Raw genomic sequence first — 24,370 nt, 5'->3', positions numbered from 1 at the left:
TTGGTTTCTCTCTCTCATGCTGTATGATTGTTTTGTAGATTTTTTTTTAGTTCATCTGTGGTGGAGTGGAGGGCTTGTAATGAAAAATTCATTAAATTAGTTACTTTTGTTCTATTTTAAATCACTTGGAAATAGATGTTGACTTTGATTGATTTGCTTGTGGCTTGAAGTGGTGTTATGCTCTCTATGCAAACATAGTGTATCCTGTAGGAGGCTTTACTATGTATCTTCACTGCATCTGCTGTCTTTGTTATTAATTATGCTTGGTAAATTCATAGTGCAAAGTGTAGAATGTATTTTCTGGATGCCTAGCAAGAATTTCAGTTCCATATGCGCTTTTTAAAGCAAGATATTTACTTTATAGGAAACAAATTACAAGATAACTAGTTGAGGAGCCTTGCTTTTGCTGTGCTATATTCACTCAGATGTGAGAGATCCTCAGGTTTAGCCAGAAATATTTACAGATATAGATACTGATCTTGAAATGAGTCTGTTAAATAGAGTAAATAGTTATGTGTTGGTGTTGGTCTCTGTCTGCAAAATCTCATTAGAAGCTCAGGGCCTTAATTTTTCTGTTCAATAAAAAATAGCTGCAAATCCCACAATACTTTCGGGCACCTTTTGTCTCAGTTTGATTAAAGCCTGCTTTTCTTGAATTATTTTTTTTAGGAAATGATTGTTATTTTTAAATTATTGTTTACATTTGTTTTTTTTTTTCCAGTGCTATCTATATTTCAACTTTTTTAATCAGAAATGTCTGACAAAGCACATCAGTTGCTAGGTTTATTTGAATACATAAATAATTATAAGAGAAAAAAGTAATTTCCTTTCAAAAGTAATGAAGAAGATTTCATGTCACTTGCTACAAGAGGAAACAATACAGCAGGAGCAAATATTTCATATATTGAGTAACAATGAGTTGGCACATAATCATCTGGTGTATAATGAGAAGGCATTCGTAATTCATTCATCCCACTTAGTCTTTCTTTCCTCACCAGTCTCATACAAACAGCAAATCCCCCCATTTCTCTTAACCACTTGCTCTCCTTTTATTCTTGTTCTCCATTATTTCATTTTTCCTGTTGTTTTACCAGAGCTTGGTGCCTAAAGCCCGGCAAAGGATTTGTTTTGCTAGTATCCCACATGATATTTCTTCCTGTTTAATGTGGGCAAATCAAGGCACATCCCTAATTGTGCAGCGGTGGGAGCCATCCCTGTGAACACCTCACCAGTGCTTTCAGAACGAAGCCAGGAGTCGCTCAGGCTGAGACAACAGTTTCCTTTTGAGATTACTCAGCTTCATAATGGGTGTCGATAATTTCCCTCTCCAGCTTCTCCTACAAGATTAATTGGTTTAGTACCTGAGCCTCTGTAAATAGCAGGTCCAAAGTATTACACTAGAGCCCAAAGCTGGCTCTGCATTTGGCATGGGGAGAATCTGCTTCCCAAGCCCTGTGCCAGAGTGGCACATGGGGCAGGCGGGCAGCATGCCGGTGGCTTCCTACTGCCAGAGCTGTGTTTGGAAAGCAGTGGCTGTGCAGTCTGCATGCCCTTGCCCACCTCTTTGCTGGGTGTACACGTCTGTAGGGAGAAGCGGGAAACTGGCTGAACACTGATGGAATCATAAAAACCATGATCTTATCAGGGTGTATGTTGCTGATAAGAACCTACTTCTGACTTACAAATGGTTTGGCACTGCTGGCAACACAAAAGCCAGAAATACAGCAGCCTTTCCCACAGTGAGGGTGCCATGCTTGTGGCTAATAACATTTAATGCTTAGACAAGCAGATGCAGGACAACAACTCTCCCCTCTACGATTCCCTCCTGCTCCCCTCCCCCAGATCCCTCCTGCCACTTGCTGACGCCATTTGCCTGGGACTGGAGGTGTCTGTGAGCTCTGAAAATTGGATCACAGGGATAGCTCTTTGCTGGCCCTGGTCACGCTGACGGCAAGACTCGATCAATCAATACTCTGTGTGACACTTTCAGAATTCATTGGAAATGATGTCCTTTCCAAATGACACCCACATTTTATCAAGGGCAGCTCCAACAGCAAAGCACCAAGTGTGTTTTCACAAGATACGTTTTGTTAGTAGTAAACTTCACTTTATTTGTAAGGTTCTCTGTATTTGGAATTTCTCCATCTTTCCCTTCAACCTCCCTTTTGAAGAGGGCAGAGATTTAATCTTTAAAGGTAGCTTTGTAGCCTGACATTTAGAGTGTGAGCTGCTCCTAAGCCTGATGTTTATTATGACATATGGCCTCTTCATGTAAAAAACAGTAAGCTTCGGGGGAGAATTTAAAAAGTAGCCTGAAGCTCATAGCACAAAGCTAAAAACTGATTCACAATTTCATCCAAAATATTATGACTTCTGGGCAAAACTATTGCTCTGCTGTGGATTCCCGTGAAACTACTTGGCACGGCTATCTCAGAGCCAGTTCCTGTGGGTGGGACTACATAGGTCATTCAAAGCAACTCTTTGGAGCCATTAATTGCTCATTCTGACAAGCAGCAAAGAAGAATGGTGCTTGCAGCTACAGGCTTCAGGAGTGAGATATGTAGAGAAGGGGAAATGGGGGAATTGCTGGGAACCTGTTTTGAAAGACTCCCAGAGAAACAGGCAACCTTTCCATTGAATGTCAATATTGAAAAGGAAATTTTAGCCCTTATTATGTATCTCCAAAGTAAATAGCTCTGGTAATAGCTCTGGTAAATAGCTAGCGGTGTTCAAATGCTGCCTACCTGGCATCCTCTGGGGACTGCACAGCTGAGACATGAGCATCCAAACTGAGTTTTATGTCCTCATCAAAAGTAAAGCCAGATGTATCATTTGGACATGGACTCAAACCCACCCAAAATGCACAAGAGATTCAGTCACAATCAACGGGGGGGGGGGGGGAGGGGGGGGAGGGAAAAGCATTTTCCCAGAATATAATCCTGTGTAATTTGGGATTTACAATATTCATTGACCTGCACAATGTCTACGGTTTGGCAAGTCTGTGGCCAGTTTAGCATATGAGTAGTCTTACAAAAGAAAGTGAAAAAAGAGCAAGGCATCATTTGTGAACTTGAGGTGTGTCTGCAGGGGGCAGGAGGGGAAGCTCATGGCACAAAAATAGTTGATGTGGGAAGGTTCTTTCCAAAGATATTTTTGTGTTTTCACTCTGTTCACACATCAGGCAGAAAAACTTGCTCTGCACTTCGCTGCTGTGCCCCTTTAACACATGGATTTCATTTAATTCTGAGATAAAATCTTTCCTGGGCTGTAACTGCTGCACTGCTGCCAGTCCTGCACTGTCTGTGCGCTACAGTGAAGTTCACTAAAGTGAAAATGAACAGAACGTTACAAGGTCCAAAAGCTGGTGATAGGGGGAAAGAAAATATCAGAGGTGAACTATGGACTTATTAATCTGTAAATCTGGTTGCCAAGAAACATCAAAACTGTCATAAATTATTAGATGGCAGTTCACAGGGAAGTTTTCAGTTGCTAATCCTGTCCTTGTAATAAGATCTAATAGTTTCATTTACTTTGTTCTTAAGGAATGTGACCTGGCAAACTGGGTAACTACCAGCCTGAATTATAACATGAGGCCTGAATGGGAGAAAGTAGATCTAGAGATCAGAGTGACTATTGCCTGATCTTTTAAAAGTTAATTCCTTTAGATCTGCATGCAGAAGTAACACAGCTTATTGGAAAAACCATCATCTGTGTCCTTCACGAGGGATAGCACACTATAAGATGAAGTGTCTGGGCTTTAAGTGCAAGGTAGCTTCTAGTTCTGGTCACTGTCAAGTGAATGGAAGTTTTTCCAGGTGAGGATTTCAAATGCTGTACACAAGCATCTTTAGGCATGCATCAAACTTCCCAGTTACAGCATTTCTCTCAACAGAGCCACAAAAGATGAGTTTAGTGTATCCACATCCCTTAGTTTAACCTTGGTAAACTTTTAGCTCAGGAGATCTCTGGTTCAACTGTTGCTGTTAGAGACCGCAAATAAATAAATATTTGTGGAGTGAAAACCTGTAAATTATTAGAGCTGCTTCTCAAGAAATAGTAGTTCTGTTTTGACTGAAACTTGTGTATTCTCTGCGTTTGGATGCTCTGTTTCTGCTAGCTCTTTACTTGTTATGCCTTAGCTGGTTTCTTACCAAGTTAACTTTAAGCAGTCTAAACCTCTGAAAATAAAGGCTTAAGAGTATTTTCATGTTGGGAATCTGTATTGCAAATCAGAACTCTAATTCTCCTTGTAGACAAATGGGTGGTACTTCCCTGTGTGAACACTTGGGATTGAAGTTCTGCTGGACTCCAGTTTTGAAATGTCTTGCCTTAACACCCGGTAGGAAAATTGGTAGGATGGAATGTTTGTATTGTGGCTACACTGTCAGAGTAGGCTGTCAGAGTTGCATGTTTATAGTCAAACTTTACAGAGAATTAAGAGTGATCTGTGGTATTTCTCTCTAATTGCTCAAATGGTCTGAATGCTGGTCATGGAGGCACCTGATACCCAAGCCTTTTACGGGGGGATTAATGAGCCTAAGTCTACAAAGGTCCCAGGCGGGCTGTAAAAACATGGGAGAGAGAGAATAAGCATCTTACAAGCATCCTGAAACCTCCAGCTCACACATAATTGTTGGGCAAGAGGCACCACAGCGTTTGTGGGAAGTGAATGGGCTTTACTATAGTCTGACATCAATTTTTTACTAATTCTCATTTATGGTTTTCTCATAATGCAGTTCCACCTGAACCATTCTTAAACTGCAAACAAGTACTTCTTTTGTGACAGACTTGATAATGGAGCTCATTGCTGTCTTAGGTGGTCAGTTTGTGAGCAAGCTGCATCAGATTTTGAGAGTCTTAGAGCTTTTAGTCCAGGAGTATCGATAGTAGCACAAACCAAATAGAGCAAATACAATGTAGAGTAGAGGAGCAGCAAGACAGTCAAGATGCTATTTAGCTTATGCCCTTTTAAAAGTATTCAGGAGTCTTGGAAGAGTCTGGTTTCTTGAGACAAGCTGGAACATACAGGCAGATGGCTGTCATACTGCATCTCCTCCACCCCCCAGTGGCACGGCTGTCATTTCTCATACTCAAGGATAGCATTAGGAATTTTGTTCCCTACCTATATCAAATGAAACAACAAAAATAAACCTAAGCCAATGTATTCCTAAAACGGAAGTGTAAAAATGGCACATTTTGTTGCCAAACCAGTTAATTTCATAAAAAATAATGAATTTTGTACCAGGTTGAGGTTGACCAGAACACACCACAGACACACCATTGTGGTCCCTGCTTCCAAGCAGACCGAGAGAAATGGATTAAAAGAAAAAAAAATGCCATGGATCTGCAACTTCTATTGACTTCACCTTCTATTAAAATCAAGAGCAGTTTTACTATTAGCTTAAACAGGTTCAGGGGAGATTCAGCATAACAAAACAGGTTCTGCAAATATTTTCTTTATCATGACAGTTAAATCCATTTCACACATTTTAAGTATTCAGACACTTAACCTGCACTAGAATCCTTAAAAGCTCCAAAGATACTCTCAGTGAAAAAAAAACACCTTAAATCTCCTGGTGGTGTGTCCTGTATAACTGACCAAAACGTTGTCAGCAAGGTGAAGCTTTTAGCCTTAAAGTGCAAGGAATCTTTTAGTCCTGCTGGGGTTTAATGAGTTGGGATTCTAAGCTGATTCAGCTCTTAAACAGTCTGATCATTAGTGCTGTATCATCTGTCACCTTTGGGTGATAATTAGAAAAAGAAAGTCAATAACAATAGTACATAACACTACTTTACTAAGATTTAAACAAGTTGTAATATTGTTGAACATCTATTGATGAGTCCAAATGTGCCACAGGCTATTGAGCACAAAGAGTGCTTTGATGTGATGTTTTCCATTATTAATTTGATGTGGTGGAGTTTGTAGAAGTGAGAACATTTGTTTTCATTTTATTACATGTGGGAAGAGACTGAGATACTTTACATATTCATTTTCTTTTTTCTATTGTTTATTCCACTAAAGCTTTTGAGGAACAAGCACAGAAAAAAATAATAGGAAAATTATTGTTCTGAATCGGTTAATAAAATTAGGCTGTTTGTTTACCATAACTCTGGTTTGGTTTGCTTCTCATTGATTTATTTGACCTCCAAAATATATATCCTATATGTATGCCAGCAGCCCTGAGATGAGAGGGGAAAATTTAAGTGGATCTATTTTTTTCCCAGAATAGAACAAGACCTCAGTGATACAAACATGGGTCAGGATTCATTATTGCGTTACTTTGGCAATCCAGAGATTTGGCCTGATGTGTATGAGATACCCCAGTAATGCAGTGGTCAGTTATAGTTTCTTATTGACCACTTCCTCATCTGCCTATTGGTTCTTTCTTTGGGTGATTAAACTGGCTTGTAAAGAGCACAATTATGGAAATCTCTGAAGAGTGAGCCTTTTGGAGTCTCTTTTATTGCCTTGTTTTGTCTAATTAATCTCTTAATGAAAATTCTTTCCCTTCCTCCAATCTGTCCTTTTTATGCTTTCTGCAACCACAATATGCTAACACTTTGGTCGTGGATCAGTAAAGTGCAGTTTTGCTTAGCTGATGTTTTGCAGTGATTTAAACAGGAAAGTTGTTAAGCCAGAAATAGAACAGTACAAAAATTATCTGAGTATAAGAGAAATGCCTTTTCAGATTGACTAGGTCCTGTCAAAGAAACACAACTGAGACAAGCAGTTTTCATCTCATGTCTGGGAATATCCATATGCAGCACACTTCAAAGAAGGTCTAAATCTCTCAGACCTGAGAGGCATGTTTTTCCTTAGCAGCTAAATGAAGATATTTTACTTCTCCTTCCTTTTTGGAAAGAATAATATCAGTCCTGCTTGGGACCCTGCAAAGAGTCAGATAGTCCTGGCTAAATCACACAGATGTTCTGTGTGATGGATTCAACAGCTGGATTATGGTCTTCTCCTTTGAGGTGAATGGCATCTAACAGCCATATTGCTGATTTAAATTCTAAGAAGTGAAACAAACTTAGTTTTGAAATCCAGTTGTATTTTGGACAATAACCACCCCATACTTCTTCTTTCTTCCAAGGCTGTTCAGTACAAGAGCAACTGCAGCTAAGCAATTAAACAGTAACATACAATGTCTCAGGTTAAGATTAATAAAACATTAAAAACAGGAATTGTTCATATAAAGTATCGAGGCACTATGTGCTGCCATTCTCAGTACGAGATAGAATCACTTTACACAGATCAATCGCTTCACTATAAAATGGGAGAGAAACATGCAAATGTAAACTCTAGTTCAACCAGGGGTTTATAGCCTCCAAATATTTTGGGAGGCTTAAAATAGGGATTCCCTTCAATTTCACCACTAATTTAAAACAAAACAATGCACTTCATAAGCATTGGAGAGAGGTGAGAGGTGGAGCTATTTCCAGTAGCCCAGTGTCCAGATTTAGCGAATGAAGATCGATGAAAACCAGGAACTTGCATAACTATAAACAGTTTCAGGCTTTGGTTGTCTACAGATCTCTGTGACCCTCAGCCTATTCACGTCTCTATGTACAGAAGCAAGGCAGCATGGTTTCTTCCTGGCACTCAGCAAGTCCCATTCATTATACATCACGCTGAGACATTTCCTTGACAAGGTATCCACTGCAAAGGTGGCTGCAAAGTCCAGTCCTTAGACAAGGGGCAGAGAAAGGTGACTGGGTTCTCCTCCTGATAAGTAAACTCTACATAATCCTTTGGGATGATAAAATTTGTCTAAAGTCCAGAATCTAGGTCAGATCATTGGTTACCTCTATGGCAGTTACACCAATAACTAATTTGAACCTCAGACTTGAAAACTCAAAATATTCTTTGACATCTACAACTTTATTTTGACACATGCATAAAAAAAAGTACCTATGTCTGTGAAAAACCGCAGTAAACCCTTCATAAACCAGAACCATCTCAATTTCTTTCCAAGCCGGACTTAACCATCTCAAAATGCATTAAAACCTAATTCAAGGAGGATATTACTGTAAGAAGTGTTAACCTGTCAGGGTGCCCAGCATTAGATTCTGTAACATAGTAGCTTTCCTAATTATTGTAAAATTAACAAAATAAATTTTTACATTTACATATCTCCTTGTCAATCAGCCAAACAGAACTGATGACTCTTCAATTACTCTGAGCTCTAATGAAATGATGTAGGTTTACCTTTTGTACCAGCCAAGTGTTTTGCAGCTGGAAAGCTTATCCAGGGGCACTGGCTCAGCCCGCAACAGGACACGGTGCTATCCTGGATGCAAGATAGATCATGGAAGTGGAAAACTGCAGGGCTGCACACACCATGTTGTGCTGACCTCCTTTCTCCCTGTGGCTTCAGCAACAGAGAACCAGGTTCACCAGCAACTGCTTTATAGCCCTGTGTTTCACAGCCCTTTCTGCAATGGCTAATGCTAAGCCCGAATGTAAAACTGCTGCACCCAAGTGAAAGTATGCAAAATGTCACTTATTGGGCTGGATATAGCCCGGAATCCTGGGAAACCTTCTACAGGATCTGTAATGAATTCAGCAAGTTAGTTCCTTTAAATTGATTGCCCCTGACCCCCTTGTTGGGGTAGCAGGGACTCAGTGCCAGGTAGCAGCGCTGTGGAGGGAGGAGCAGAGAAACACCATCTCAGGGGCCTGCTAGTAGCTCCTCCCAGCACACCGAATTTTCTTGCATGGCTGAGCATCTGATATTTGGTCCTTCAGCTGCCTACTTGGTTTGCGAACCTGTTGGCTGGCAAAGCAGCAATATCAATGTAACATTACGTAGCTTTCCAGATAAAAGAGAGTTTATCTTATTAAGCGAATGTCTCACCCATGTATTTAGCATTATTAAGATATGAGCTAGTTGGTTTGTGGCTGTTTGCCACTTTTCCCCCTTGAAAACCCATTGAAGGTGGTGCTTGCTGTTCTGTCTCAAACTTGCCACCCAAATGTTACCAAAGGATCAGGTGGCTCCATGCCCATGTGGTGCATGCTGCTGGTAGGGAGGAAAGACTGTGATGCTGCTCACTGAGCTTCTGTGTGAGGGCAGAGCTCTCTGGGTCCATGGGACACCTCCATGATAGCACAGCTCCACTGGACTTGCCTTATTCTGTTGTTGATTTGGGATCTTGAATCATTAATTAGGTCACTGATTAGTTAATGCTTGTGCAGTGCTCTCTATTTTCAATGTTGCATAAGAAATGGGAATCATTATCATAAGTAATAAACATTTGTTTATTGATGTTTGTTCTTAAGCTGTTCACGTCACCTTCATGGTTTTCTGGCCTGCCCTCTCTCTTCCTCCACCCTTCCTTTGGCAGGGTTGGTCACATGTGAATTAAATGTAATTTAACTGAAAGACTGATGATGAAAAGTAATTGAAATTCTATTTTCATATTCCTACTCACACTTCACTCACCCAGGAACTGCTCAGGCCATCCTCTTCCTCCGCGGCCAGCACAAGTGCAGGTTACAAACCAACTTAAAAAGCATAGTTTTTCTAAGTTTCAATTTGGCAGCTTCATTGAGAGACAGCCTAAAAGTGACTCTCAGCAAGTCTTTCTTATTCAGAACAGGTATATGTCAGTATGCAATGAGTAGCAATCTCCTATCAGAGCATTTTGTGGTTTTGCTCAGATCTGTGTATTGTAGGAGGAATCTCTTCCCTTGTCTTGCTCCTGGTGTCCTTTTTGTTAGAGATTTTTCTGCTATAACTATGTGGATTTGCAGGTAACACTCAGAAACCATTTCTTTTGTTGTTGTTTTTGTAGTTTTCCTTGTTATTCATTGATTTGTTCAAACCAAAAACTCAAAGCCAATCTTTGAGGCTGTCAGCCTATTTAGCTGAGGAGGAAAGTCCACCAACTCCTGCAAATAGAGATGATAGTGTGTGGCCAGCGGTCTGTTGTAACTCGGGGCCTCCCTGGCGAGGCTCTGTGCTCAGCCCTGGCTCTGAATGGCCACGGGTACTGATGATGGTACTCCTTCCCTGCAGCCACCTGTGGCAACATGAATGGTGCTCACAGTAGTGCTCGGAGCATCCATCTGCAAATCGTAGTGCAATACTCCTCACACCTCCTCTTTTATTGCTAGGTATTAAAATGACTGGTGCCAGCAACACTTTGTAAAACAATAAGAGCAATGCAAGCTCTGAAGACTTTTTTTTTATCCACCTTAAAATCTGACCACTTAAAAATGTTGCCAATATTTGTAGTTTGAGTTTATTTTTTTTTTAAGGCAGTATGGTTAGAAATGCAAAAACAAGGCCTGACCCAGAGGCTGTACCAGGGGGGTCATTCTGTCACCCCTGGGCAAACGGGAAGGTGAGAAAGCTGCTCTGCAGAGTGGGTGCTCATCATAGCAGTCAGGTTTGTTTTATCGCTAAAGGTGTGTATAATACAGGGGAAAGCAGCTGGTAGAATGTCTTGCTTTTTGTGTTCATTTTCCCTGGCTGGCCTTTGCAAAAGACTTCCATCACAGAAATGCAACCTTAGCACAGGTCTGGGGGCCACAAGCATTGCATCATCAGCTTGATTTGTTTCCCACTTGTACCACTTCAGAGCCTTTCTTCTTGCCATTAGCAAACTCACTAACCTCAACAATTGTGAAAACCCTGAAAGCAGATGAAAGGAAGTGGATCCATTTTCTCTAAACCAGCTCCGTGACATTTTATGAAGAGCCTCTTAACAGATCCAAAGCTAGGAATATTTTCATCTCTTCAGCTCAAGAATGCCTTTTGATGGCCAGCAGGGTCCGTAAATGGGACAGGGATTAATGTAATCTCTTCCCCTGCCCTGTCTAGAACCTCTGCTGGAGGAAGCCTTATCTGCTCCCATCCTCTGCGTCCCTCTTTCTCCCTGCATGGGTTCTGAGCAGCTTTGGTCTGTCCCTGAGAATTATGTTTTTCTGTTACAGCCCACACACCAAAAGGTCTGCAAGAGCAACAGAGCTTTATGCTCTTGTTTTGGGGGGGGGGGGGAAGTGTTATGATAAATCTTCCTCAAGCAAAGAGTGGCATATAACTCAACAGAAACTTTTATACTTGCTTTCAAACCTTTACATTGATAACCAGTTTCTATGACTACCATTTAGTGGTATTCTGTGTTATTCCTCTGTATTGGTGATCTACAGGGCATAGAATGATGGCGTTTGTGATCCCTTCAGTTGTACATCAGTTGCAGCCATTAAAACACGAGGAAGCCCATCAGTTAGTTTATAAAGCCATAGATGCTGCTGCTGTCTAATCCGTATCTCTAAACAGACAGGTTCTAGTGGTAACAGAGTGTATAGGCTTTTTACACATTATAAATAATGTACAAGCCTGGGCTTTGGACATAGCTGTTTTTCTTAGAATGTCTTTTTCCTGGACTGCCTCCTCTTCTGGCTTTATTGCAGATAAAGATAAAAAAGGAGAATTCCTGGAGATCTCAATATAGTTCTTTAGTGCATTAATAGTGCTTTCACTTTTCTTCATTTATAGAAGCAGAATAAAAACAAAACAACTTGATACATATTTCCTAATACCATATAGGAAAACTTTGTCAGCAGCTTCACTTTCTTCTTGGTAATGTGTATGTACAGAAGCCACAGGGACCTCTGTGCCCCATGCACTGCACCAACATAACATACAAGTATTACTGTCCTCAAAACCTCTTGGCCCAGCTCTCCCATATGAGCACAGCTAATACGACAGTATGAAAGACAGGACCATTTTCTCATGTCCTCATCTTCTGTCTGGTGGTTTGGTCCTTTTTTAAATGGAAAAGGTGTTTATCTCACCAATAAGTTTATGCAGCAGACCAAATGTAAAGAATTTGCCTTCATTAAATCTTTGTAGGAAGAAAGGGAATCTGTAGTGTCAGAAAAGGCTTAAAAACACATTCATTTGCCATAAGGAAAAAAAAACCTGTTTCTGACCCTGATGGGTTCTTGCAACCAGCACTTAGGGCTGATCTTAATGCCCCCTTAAGGTATCACAACTCACTCAAGAAACTTGCCCAGAAAATTCAGGGGGCTACGTTGAGATGGTCTGTGTTGAGAATGTCAAATACCAAATACAACTTTGTATTTAATGTAGCCCAATACAGTCATGGTTTTGGCTTTATCAGAAATTACTTGGCTTCAAGGGATCAGTTAGAATTAAAGTTCTTGATATTCCTACTGCCAGATGAAATAGATGTGTTTGTTGAGTTTGTTTTTTTTTCTTTGCATTTCATAAAGATGTTAAAATCTGTGCAGATATTTTTTTGGTAATCCTTGAAATTACATCTGTGCCAGCTGAGGAGTAAAGTTCAGTGAAAATTCACATAGTGAATTAAAAGCATATGTTACAATCTTAAGAGAAAGCGGATGTGCACCCACATCCACAGTGAAGAAACACTGAGGTGTGGATCTGATGGTTGATTCTCACTTGCCAGGGGCTGGTAAACCAAAACGGCTCCACTAAGGCCAGAAGCATAAAGGTGCAGTGGTGTCAGTGGAAGCTGACACTGGGCACGCATTCCCATTGCACGTATCCCATTAACTGAGTTGGATAACAGACAGTCCAAACTTGGAAGAACTCTCTAGTTTCTTTGATGGTTTAGTTAGACTTCTGCTAAACAGGGCCTGCCTTGGTCTGAGTGGCCATAGCCATTTCCCAGGCATCCCTCTGCCCTGCATCCTTTGGGAAGGTGCTTCACTGAGACTTCAGCATTTAGCTAAATGTGCCAAACTCCACTACAACATCCCCAGGTGTTTATTGATTGTTTATTTTGGAGAGACAAGTGGGAGAGAAGGAATACGAAGAAAATGCTGACTCTTTCTCAAATCTGGAATTGCTATCTTACAACAACTGTCTTCATTTAAAGCTAAACAGTTGTAATTTTTATGGATACACATCTGTGCTATACTGCTCTCCATTTATGTCCTATGTACAGGACATACTACGTACTCAAACTCGCCCACGTTTGCATTCTGCGAACAGTATGCTGCTAGGTGTGGTTTTGATCGCACTCCCATTCATCCTTTTCTGCATTTAATATAACAGTGCTATCCAGGAATACTCTCAACTCCACATAAATACTGATGAGTGGTTGTGTTTTGTTGGGGTCACTTATTCCCTAGGAGCATCACACTAAGCAGAATATACCTAATGTCCAAGGCACTACTTTCAGGACAATTCAGATGTTGTTTCACTGTGGCTTCCTTCACAAGATAAAAAACAAGAGCCAATAATTGGTTCTCCCACCACAAAAGCAAGCGGAGATGTGAGCTAGAGCAGGCAAGAGCTTCCTCCTGCCTCCATTCACTCTTTTCCCTACAGGTTATGATGTGTGACATTGTATTTCTATGTGGGTACATCCACTGCACAAATATGCTCATTGGTTGGAACAGCAGGACAAGGAGTCAAGGCTTCAGTTGCCTCTTGCCCCAAACTTACCTGCCCTCGTGGGTTGCCACAGGCCAGCCCTGGAGAGATGTTCTTCCTCCTTTGCACAGCTACTGCCCTTCCATGGCACAGCTCAGTGCCCTCCACCTCTGAATAAGGGTCTTGTTTCTAAAGTGAATGTGAAATACAGAAAAAGAGGTGGCCAGAACTCAAATGAAGGAGTTAAAAAGAACAGATGAATCAATTTTGGGATGTTCTTTTGATGCTTTTGCCCTCTATTTCCCTACTCTTCTTCCAGGCTCTCTTCAGTGTGAGTGCTGCTGGCCACATGGTTAAGATTCAGCTTGCAAAAATGTATGCTTGCAGCAAGGAAGACTTACCCTTTAACCTTTAGCAGCTATTTCCTCTGAAAAGCACAAGTTTCATTTTCGCTTACAGTGAAAAACGTGTGGAGGGGGAAGGGGAAGAGAACCTCATCTCTTTGTAGAGCAGCCGATTGGTCCTATTTTCATCATCTGCACCAAACTTTTCACGTAGCTTTTTGCATTATGCAGTGTGCCCTCAGGAAAGAGATCTGGCAGGAAAACCAAATGTGCAGACTCTCTCGTTAGTCTTGAAAGACCTGTTCTTGAGCATTTGGGGTCAATCCCCTTCAGCGGGTTCATTTTTCTTCATTGCAGTTTCATGAATTTGGCCATAAGCAAAAAGCAGGCTTTAGTTTAAAACAACAAAAAAAACCCAAGCCCAGTATTCGTTAAACAAAACTGTAAATTACATGCGACATGGAAAAGTTGGGAAGAGAGAAGGACTTCCACATCCCTGCAATATATCTAAATATTTTTACAAATAATGTATTGTAGCACCAACAGCCAATGGGGCCGTGCTTTCACCTGAGGTAAATCCATGTAATTCATGCTAAGAATTCTAAAAGCAGGACAAAGAGATTTTCACTTGAATCTCCTGCACTTAAGTGCTTTCTGCGTAGAAAATAGGTACTTGGGGTTTTTTTCAGGTCTGACATGAGCTGAAAGATGACTAAGAACATTCCAGAACTCCCCGCTGTATTGCAAGTCCATGATTTTTGAATTCAGCTCATCGTTAATAGTCAGAAATGCTTAACAAGAAAGAGAAGTTTAGTTGCCTGTTTGTTGTTAAGTGCAAGAGGAGGCCAAACTCCCTACACCTGCTCCTTGCTGAGCTTAACTCCTCCTCCTTGGAGGTTCCCCACGTCAAGTGGGTGGTTTCTAGTTTTGTCAGTCTGTATTCTTCCACAACAATCAAAACAGCTTAAATAAACTGGCTGCTTCCCTTAGCAAATTGTCCAACTTGCCAAGTACCAAGGCCTGTTTCCCTAGCTCAAAAGCATATGGGCTACTTCTGTCCTGCAGCCTGCCTGGTCTTGGTACAGCCTGGAGAAGGACCATCGGGACATACAATGGAGAGTGCCCTATGCAGAGGTCCACATGCCCCAGAGCCCTCCTCCAGCAGCACCACAGCACTCTGAGCCACCATCTGTCTTCTCTGGGCTGCCTCCTGCCTTCAGTGGCATTCCTGAGGCTTTCATATATTTTTAAGCTGAGCTGTTAGGTGCCCACCTCCTGAAAAAGCTTTTTAAATTATTTTTGAATGAAAAGTCCATGATCTCATGAAAAAAATAACTTTCAAACAAGTATCATGATATTTTCTTATTCTTGCCAAATGATGATCCAAACAGAGCCCCTGGTCCCCTGACTGTAAGGACCCTGTTCAGTCACCAGCCTCCTGTCACATATGCATTTTAGGGACAGCATCTCTTGTGACATGTGCTGCCTTACTAAACCTCTGTGGTCTTTGTGGAGGTGAGCAGAGAGGAGAGCATCCCCTCCCAGACAACAAAGGCTGCTGAAAACAATGCTGTTGCCTGTACCTTTCACGAGGGGTCATTGTATACCAATAAGCATATAAACCACAACATACCAGAAGAAATAATAAGATATCATAGATATCACATAGTAAGCAAGATGAAGAGATTTGACTGAAAATAAAAAGGTTACTGGTGAAATATGAATAAGTGAACAATTTCCTCAAAGTATTGTGAGCTGATAGAGCTGTACTAATTCTTGCAATGTTGGGTTTCAGTTTTTCTTAAAAAAGGAAAAGTGCAATGGGTTAATTCTCTCATTGAAGTAAATGTAAATGAGGTGGATGTATGGGATAACAGTGTAAAGGAGGGAGTTGGGTGTGTGATAACTGAGAGTGCATAATGCATTAGCATCAGCGATACAGCCTGATGGGTGAAGGCTTTTATACTACCTCTCTATTGATAGGTATTTCAACCAGCAGCAAAAAACTGCTCTTGACACTCATCTGTAGGGAAAAATATCCATGTAGCCTTTGCTGTAGGACCAATTAGCCTGTGAAAGCAGTTGGGGGGAGGGAGCAGGCGCGGGATATAAATGCGGGATGCATCCACACTTGATTACTCTAATGAAATGTCCATTGATTCCTATAGATTAATGTGAGAAGAACGGCAGCTGCGGAGTGGCTAACACCTCTAGGTCAGCAGCTCTGTGTGTGTGTACGTCTGTAATGGAGGGGGCAGCGAACAGCCGGTCCAAGGTAGACAAGAGAGGGTTAGTCTGGCTGTGGAGGGAGAGGTGGCTGAGGTGCGTGGATGTGACAGCCTGCAACGGAGGGAGATCCGCGGGAGGCCACAGACAGGGGCTGCAGGAACCGCACGGGTCCTCCCTGCCTCGCTCGCTGCTGCCGTCGCTGCCCCTCACTCCCGTTTGACTTTGCTGTAAGGCAGGCTGAGCTCACAGGTCATCTGTTTTTGTTAGATTAATTTGATTCAGCATGTAGGAATAGAGGGCTGAGAGGGCTAATGGCTCTCTGCAGGTGACATTGGGAATGGTCAGCGCTCCCATCCTCCTCCTCCTCCCATCCGCAGAAGTCACCAGCGAGGGGTTCCCTGTCTGCCAGGGCTGCACCGCAGCCCCCACACGCAGCACCACCTCACTCCAGTGTCTTCTTCATGTCTTACATACAAATCCCTTATCTCTTGCGCCATGTCATGTAGAAGGACTTAATTATGATAAGGGCAAGGGATTTGCTGAGTGACTGTTTGGCGTGAGGCTGTTTTATCACACAGGGAATAGAGTTACCAGGGACCCTGCCATAATTGTCACAAAAGATGCACCGTGTCCTCTCACATGGTAATTCTGGTGTGTTGTCATCGAAGGTGATGTGCAGGCGGCAACCTGCCTCCTGGGCAGGGAACCCTAGAGGAGTGACCCCACAGTGAAAGATTAGAGCCGTAAACTGCACTGAGGATGAGGCTGATGTGAAAATATGAAGGGGTAAAATAGTTAGACTGGGATTCTAGAAATGAAATTTCAGATAAAGCAAAAATACCTCTGGGCCAGATTCTTGCTGGGATAGCATCCAACAGCAATACAGGTTGTCTGGTTCCTCTGGTTACAACAGGGGAAAATCTGTTATTTATTACTGAGGCTGAGGAATCTTGTAGCTGTACTGCATTGTGAGGGGAGTTTGGTGTCTTCAATTAAGAGCACAAAACAATTAGCTACATTGTGGCTGTTACTTCAGTTCTTCTCGATGCACACTTTACCACAGCACTGCAGTACTTGGGAAGTCAGTGTCAGCCAAAAATATAAGAAACTATGTTTCTTAGCAATGCGTACAAATGGGGTCAGGCAATTGCAAGGCCCATGTGGTGCTGCAAAGATCAGGGTCCCCTGGGAACTGCAAGATCTGGTGGCTGGGTATTAAAATTCCTGCTGTGTTTTACAAACTCTGGGGAAAAGATGTATCCTCATTCTGCATCACGGCTTTGAGCAACATTGCTACTATTGCAGTTATGTCAGATGCCTGAAACTGATGCCAAGAGGTAATCTGTTCTCTGGTAAACATGCATTTATGCAAACACAGGCAGGAAAAGGTCAGAATGGTGTCATGCAGAGGTTTCTCCAAGGCACACTCTGCCCAGGCCACACCAAGGGCTCTCTAATTTACTTCAGTGGGTGCTGCCGCAGATTATTCCCAAAGACTGTCGAGCTTTCTCAGCTGACCCAGCACTGCCAGCGCCAGGGCTTTGGCCAAGCCTGGGCAGTACTTGTGCCTGTGGCTGTAGGACTAAACCCGTCTCCATGCAATCAAGTGACAAAACTTTCCATCACTGTCTGCAGAACGTAATTTATCACTGAAAGCACAAATAAGCACAAACACATGGTGGTTGCAGGCTGTTCTATGAGTGCTTACACCCAACAACCTCTGTTCCTTCTTGGGGCATGCACAAATCCCTGTGGAGCTGGGACTGTGCCCCTGCTGTGAGCAGTGGCCACAGCGTCCCTGACTGTCCCTCCTGGCAAAGGGCACGACAGTGGGACAGGAAGGGAGTACCCTCCAGTTGCAGGGCTGACCTTCACTAGCGCAGCCTGGCCTGCCAGAAATGCTGCCACCAACTTTGACCACTGAACATCACAGGCTTTTAGTTGAAAGTTTTCATTTCTGCCTGTTCCAGAACATGCTTATCAATGATTCCTCTTCTCAGTTCAATATTTTTATGTTTGTTTTACTAGCATTTTAATTTCATGCTTTCTCCTGCAGAAACAGCTTGCTTCTCTTGGATAAATAACTGTATCTGAGCAAAGATTTTGTCATGACACTTTTCCCCCTTTCCCAGCAAGGCAGGACATGCAGTGTGCTGTCGGTGTAGATGCACTACGTATTAGGAATTAAGCAGCAGTGCCTAGTCACATCTGTGTGCTCCAGCGCAGGGTGCATGTGTGTGTGCAGCGCCCATGGCAGCAGCCGGGGCACTGGCAGCGGGCTGTGCCTTTAAGCCTGGCTGGTGTATTTTTAGAAAGCATAAATAGGATGCATTCTCCCACTTGCTCACTATCCAAGACATAAAGGAAGGGCTTTCTGCTTTCTTCAAGTCTCCTTCCCCCGCTGGCACCATGGAAGTCTGTCTTTTAAGCAGTACAGGTCCACAGCTCCTTTTTTTTTTGCCTTTTTTTTTTTTATTGAGAAGCTGCAGAACTCTAACCGGTGGTTCAATAAATTGTATTACATCCCCTTCGTACTGAATGCCCTACAAGCTTTGGCTTTCCATGTGTAATTGCAAGCTGTTATTAGCCCAGAGCTTTGTCCGTTACTGTGCCACACTATTGCTGAGCGGTCAATTTTTTTCCCCTGCCATTTCCTTTGCTCACACCATGCTGACCACGTTGGCCAGGGGCTGCCCGAGGTTTATAGTGCAGCATTGATTTTTCTTTTCTCTCAATACTGACAGAATCATAGATCCAAGGCAAATAAAGAAATGCATTCTGTGGTGATGAAATGTCTTTCGTTCAGCCTGGATTGAATCAAAGGCCATCACAGAAATGTTCTACTCTAAAATGCTAGTGAAGCTTAAGGCATTGTTGGAAAATGAATTTTCCATTTTCTTAGCTGTAATTTGGATTCTCAAATCACTGTGCTAAAAATAATCAGATAAAATTGAATATAGACTACAAGCCTATGTAAAATGTTATTTGTTAGGTTTTCGCAAGCTGCTGCAGCTGATATGAATCTGGCAATAGATCAGAAAAGTAATTGCTTAGGTGGGTTTCTAGTAAGTATGTTGCATTACTCTGAATACCAAGGTATAAGAAGCCTGCTCTATAATTCATACAAAGTATGGTAAACAACCAAACCATAAAGATACATCTTGCATACATACTGGAGGGAGAAATTTCTAGCAAAACGAAAGTTATCACCTTCTGTCACCTACATCTCAATGATGAGTATTTTTACTTTAATTTGGGGATGTGAAAGGACTTTTTTAGGTGGGCGAGTGTCATTGTCTCCATTAAACAGATAGAGAAATAAAAGCAAAAAGAGCCTACGGGGGCAGAATAAAGTCCCACAGTGAATCTCTGGTGGGGCCTGGAAGAGAACTTCAATCCTCAGAAGCTTAATACCATTTTGAATGCAAAATAAAAATAGCCATGACTTTAATTCTATGTATGTACAGGAACCGGTCACTCAGTATGATACTCTCACCAGCACAGGCTGTTAGAGACAAGAGCAGCCCCAGTCTGCCCAGTTGGCTGTCCTGGCACTTCAGCTGTCCATGGAGAGGGAGCACCTTTAGTAATTTTTAGGCAAATGTCATTTATCATTGCACAAAGCCAGCTTAGTAACTCTCTTCCTCTTTTCTGTATTATCAAGACTTAATATCTGGTGTATGCAGCCATTAGAGATTCAACCCAACTCACCATCAAGGGTGACAGTACTTTCTTCCTTGAAAGCAAACATGTAAATTGTCCAGAAAGACTGACCAGAGGATATTTGTGTCCTCCCCCTCACAGAACATGGTGCAGTTTCTTCTGTAGCCCTGCAAAGGTAAAACCCCAACTTCCAGAGGCTCCTAGGTTGAATGTCAGCTTATCTAGCACTCCAAAATGTTCTCGGACTCCGCACCTCGAGGAGATCCCGTGTATTTTAGTGAGAAGCTAGGTTTATAAAAAAGGGGGAAAAAAAAAACGAAAAAGAGGGGAGGCAAAGGTACCAGAAGACAGAAAGAGCAGGGTGTTTATAAATGAAATTAACAGATGGAATTGGCAAAGTTAAAACTACAAATTGGAAAACTAAATGTATTTGAATGTAGCCCCTGGGCAACACTGCATTAATTCCCTGGCTTTGGACCTTCCTTTTTCTCCTTTCTTAATGACTACACATCCGACATCAATACGCACTGTTTACAGCTGTTTCTTCAGGATCACATTCCCAGCAACACACAATAGGTCTTTACATTGCATAACATGTCAGATTATTTTTCACCACTGATGATCCCAAAAAACATTCACAAAAAAGAAACCAACCTTTTGGAATCCAATTCAGTGTCTTATCCAACCTGAAATGCTTCTGACCACTGAGAAACTAAGTTAAAATAGAAAATCTGTCAAATCCTAACATCCTTCCTCCATCCCAAATTGTGAAAGAATTTTCCCTACAAAATTTCCCAGAAATTTCCAGTGTAACCGAATCTATGTTACTCATTGTAAAAGCCTTTGTTGTAAGAAAGGCTATGTGGCTTATGCCTGTAATTTTGAAGGACACTCCACAGTGGAAACAAAATCAGCGTTAGTTCCCTCCCATTTGTCTTCCCAATTTGATTCTCCCCGAAGGTTCAGAAACACTTGAGAAACCCATTACTTTATTTTCCTCCCATTTTGTCCCACTAGAGCCTTGTGGGGTTCAGCGAGATGTAAAACTATATTCTGCAAGTTGACCTGAAATCAGTTGTAAATTGGATCAAATCCTGAAGCGTGTAGATCTATCTAATGATCCTCTATATTGGACCTGGAATGATTTTCATGTTTTGCACTTGCTATGGATATCATTATACAGTTATCATAACTGTTCCTATTCTTGGAACAATTAACTTGATCTTTTGCTTGCTGGCTCTCTGATGCAGATCAAGGATAGACCTCAGCAGTAACCAAAAAGAGATACTGCTATTTAGTGCATTGAAACCTTCAAAATTCACTTGCCAGGATTCTTGACAGCAGCAAATTTGGGCTGAGATTTAAAGTCAAATTCAGGGCTTGTATTTGGCCAATATCCCTGTTAGGAGTTGGACCAAATAATGAGTGAAGGTTTCCAAGTGCTAGTAAACAGTACACCAAGGTTGGAGAGTCACAATGAGCAAAGGTACTGTGGCTACAGTTGTACAAGGCAGGGACAAAATGAAGATGCGTGTAAAATTAGGAACTCGGCTGCCCTTCTGCCACTATCTATCACTTTATGGATTTGCAACATCACTTATGGCTAAATTCCAGCCACTGCTTTGTACAGGCTATAGTCAGGAATCTCCACTCTAAATCCTAGAAAGGGGAAAGCGAGGAGAATCTACAAACAGGATTAGTGTCAGAGAATGTAAGCGTGATGAATACTTCCACATATTACCAAATTGTATATAATAGCCTAAGTATGTAGGAAATCATTGTGAGGGGAAAAAACTGTTAATTGGATCATATATGAAATGTGATGTTTTCTTAATGTCTCAGCTGGTGAATAAGTGCTTGTTGACTGGTGCGTGATCTCTGTTTTTTGTTAAATGCTCCTACTAGCAAGCAGCCATAATTTATTTTTAAGGGGGATGAAAAAGATCAGCTATGCTTGCAGTCCCTAAAGGATGTCTTTTCTCTGATACACTGGGTTCACAGCTTTAAGTGTAACAAGCAAAAATGGTTGAACAGGCAAAAAGCAAAGGAAACTAGAGTGGCATCAAAATGCAGAGCAGCTCCATTGTAACCCGCAGTTCAGCGGAGAAGCGTCATTCTGCTCTCCATCTTCTGCTAAGCAAGGAGCAGCTTTTGGTTTAAAATAAAAAAAATGTCAGCAGCAGAAAGTCTTTATGTGTATGGGGAGCTGGAAAGTTGTTTGGTTTGTGATGCACTTTCTCTGGGAAGAATATGTGCATATAAAGCCCAGCTCTCCTTTGAGGAGCCCGTTTTCCTCAACCCCATTGAATGTCATCTTTCAGCAAAAGATCAGCAAGGACTTCTTGGTGTTTAGTAGTCATCCTCCTACAAATACTGAACCAGCCTCAGAGAACTGATGCTTCTCTTTGTCAAAGGTCCTCTGCAAAGATACCCAGCGCCTTCAGCCCTTCCTGGGTTGAAGTATCCCTTAGCACCTTGCCCAGCCCTATAGGTGCATGCCTCTAAACAGCTGCCAGTACACATGAATTTGCATAAAGCATAGAGAAAACTAACAAAATTATGATGTTCATTGGGATGTTCTGTCTAAATCGAGACTTTTAAGCACTAATAATAATTAACTACTTTCTTAGCAACGAAAAAGTCTTAAATGCCTATTTACTTAACAGTCCCCTAGGGTGTCTTTGTTCTGAATGGGCTAAAAAATCTTAGCAGCAAAATAAGCAGGCAATTCCAATCAATAGAGCCAGAGGACTATATTGATTACCAGAACTCCATTCTTTAGTCATTAACCCTGTGAATTCTTTACAAAAGCTGTACAGGACAATTCCTAACCACTATACCGTTTGAGGAGTCATTCAGATATTTGAATGGCATTAAACTTTCATAGCTTGTTTACAGCCCCTTCAGCCTTGCCTGAAGGATTGTGCTCCAAGACTCCCTGCCACAGCCACACTGCCCAGCTAAACTGACAAACAGCATTAATCAAGTCTGGAAATTTTCTCTGCAGATATGTTTTTCTTGTTGTTTGTTGCTAATATTGTTACAGAGCAGGGAGGCAGATCACAGAAGGAGTGAAATAATAATCTTAGTTTTCCCACATTTCAGCTCCCAGCCAGAATACTCTAGCTGGAGATAAATACACCTTTTACTCACCCTTGCATGGAAAACCACCCGTGCACCCTGTAGGTCCCTACCTCCATACCAAATGCCACAGGGGTCTATGTGGACAGGAGGGGAATGATACGAAGTGGGGCAGTGGGAAGGGAAGATACAGTGAGGTGGGAGGGGGAAAAGGAGGAAGTGATGCTGGGATTGCTCATCAGGTCTCTCCACCTCCTTCCCCTCTGCTGGGTCCTGTGGGACCTGCCCCCATGACACCTGCCTCTCAGCAGCCCCGTATTTAAGAGAAGATTCTCGCATTTCAGATTAAGAAAGTTCATGACACACAGTAATGGCTCTAAATGGTAAATTGAATCACACAGACAACAATTGAATAGAAGCGGCACAAATGAGCCAAATGCCAGCAATTTAAGGGGATGCTGAAGGAAGTCCCAGCAATCACAGACCCACTGCGAGGACAGGCACTCTTCCTCTTCAAAGTTCAGGTGGCTTTATGGTATAGAACTTATAATGTTCTATTACGTAGTGCTGCTTTGCTATGGAAACTTAAGCTGACCAGCATCTTTGCAAAGACACAAGATGGGAAGGGTTATTTCTAAATATTTCTGTAACGTTTATAGAAATTTCAGCCACAGCTTGTCCCTGGGTTGCTTGCACCAACTGTTCTTGTATTGGTTATGGCTTTGACCCAATGCCCAGTGGGTATGGGGTTTTGGCTTAGGCTGCATTTGTGTCGGTTACACAACACAAACATGGTATTGTTCTTGCTTCTCACTGTACAATGAACATTTTAGCCACCACGTAGCAGATGAACACCAAGCAGTCATTTGATCTGAAACTTGAGGATATTCTGAAGTTAAGGAACAGCTTGAGAAATACACAAGAATCTGCCTAAGCATTTGTAAACAGGGAATATAATTTCAGGGTCATAACTGAGCAATATTCCTACATTTAGTCACAAAACTGCCCTGCATCTTGTTTTTACAATTAGTCCTTAATCCAGTCTAGTTTCAGTGTTCTGCTGTTATTCTTATCTATTTGACACCCTCACCCCCCAAGAGAGCTATAATGAGCCAGGGCCATTTTCATGACTATTGATTTCATGGCTAAAATTATAGTATTTGATTGCTATTTGACCAAACTGAGATTATTGCATGTTTTGAAAACAAGAGCAGCAACAGCAGAAGTCGTGTCTGTAGAAAAGCACAAAGTTAGGAGCAGCAAAACAGCACCTCATCTCCTTTGATCCTGCAGTGCTGTGGGAATGCCCTCCTCAGTGCTGCTGCTTTATAGACAGCAAACAGAAGGCTCACAGAGCTTCAGTGACCTTTCCAGTGTCACCTCGTGCATCCTGGCAAGGCATGGGATAGATCTCAAGCCTCCTTCCTCCCAGCCAGTGCCCTCACCGTCGACACACATTTTCCTGCATGGTCAATGCTCATACCTGCTTGCAGTGCTGCGTGTAGTCAGTGGGCACATTTCATGGTGAAGAATCAGGTCTGAAAGGCCTGAATCTCATTATAAATCATAGTAAATAAATAAGCACTGGACAACCGTTTATGAAGTTTATTTTTCACTGTCACAATGCATTTAGAAAATGTTGCTAATCCCAAAGACTTTCTGCAGGCTCCAGTTCCT

The 24,370-nt window shown here is 42.0% G+C and overlaps 1 long non-coding RNA gene across 1 annotated transcript in view; it reads right to left on the bottom strand.

The window, feature by feature from the left end:
* The window catches only part of LOC130592973 (uncharacterized), a 28,642-nt gene extending 5,783 nt beyond the window's left edge, over positions 1–22,859 (bottom strand). The window contains exon 1 of the long non-coding RNA XR_008970726.1: positions 22,766–22,859. This is a non-coding gene — a long non-coding RNA (uncharacterized LOC130592973). The remainder of the gene's footprint in view (positions 1–22,765) is intronic.
* Positions 22,860–24,370: the final 1,511 nt, after the last annotated feature.

The sequence above is a fragment of the Pezoporus wallicus genome, unplaced genomic scaffold (assembly GCF_028554395.1).
Source record: "Pezoporus wallicus isolate ANWC-B61680 ecotype Strahan unplaced genomic scaffold, APGP_CSIRO_Pwel_v1 contig_3952, whole genome shotgun sequence".
Classification (NCBI taxonomy): Eukaryota; Metazoa; Chordata; class Aves; order Psittaciformes; family Psittacidae; genus Pezoporus; species Pezoporus wallicus.
Note: the sequence above shows the minus strand (reverse complement) of the source record. Positions and strands in the feature narration are given on the sequence as shown.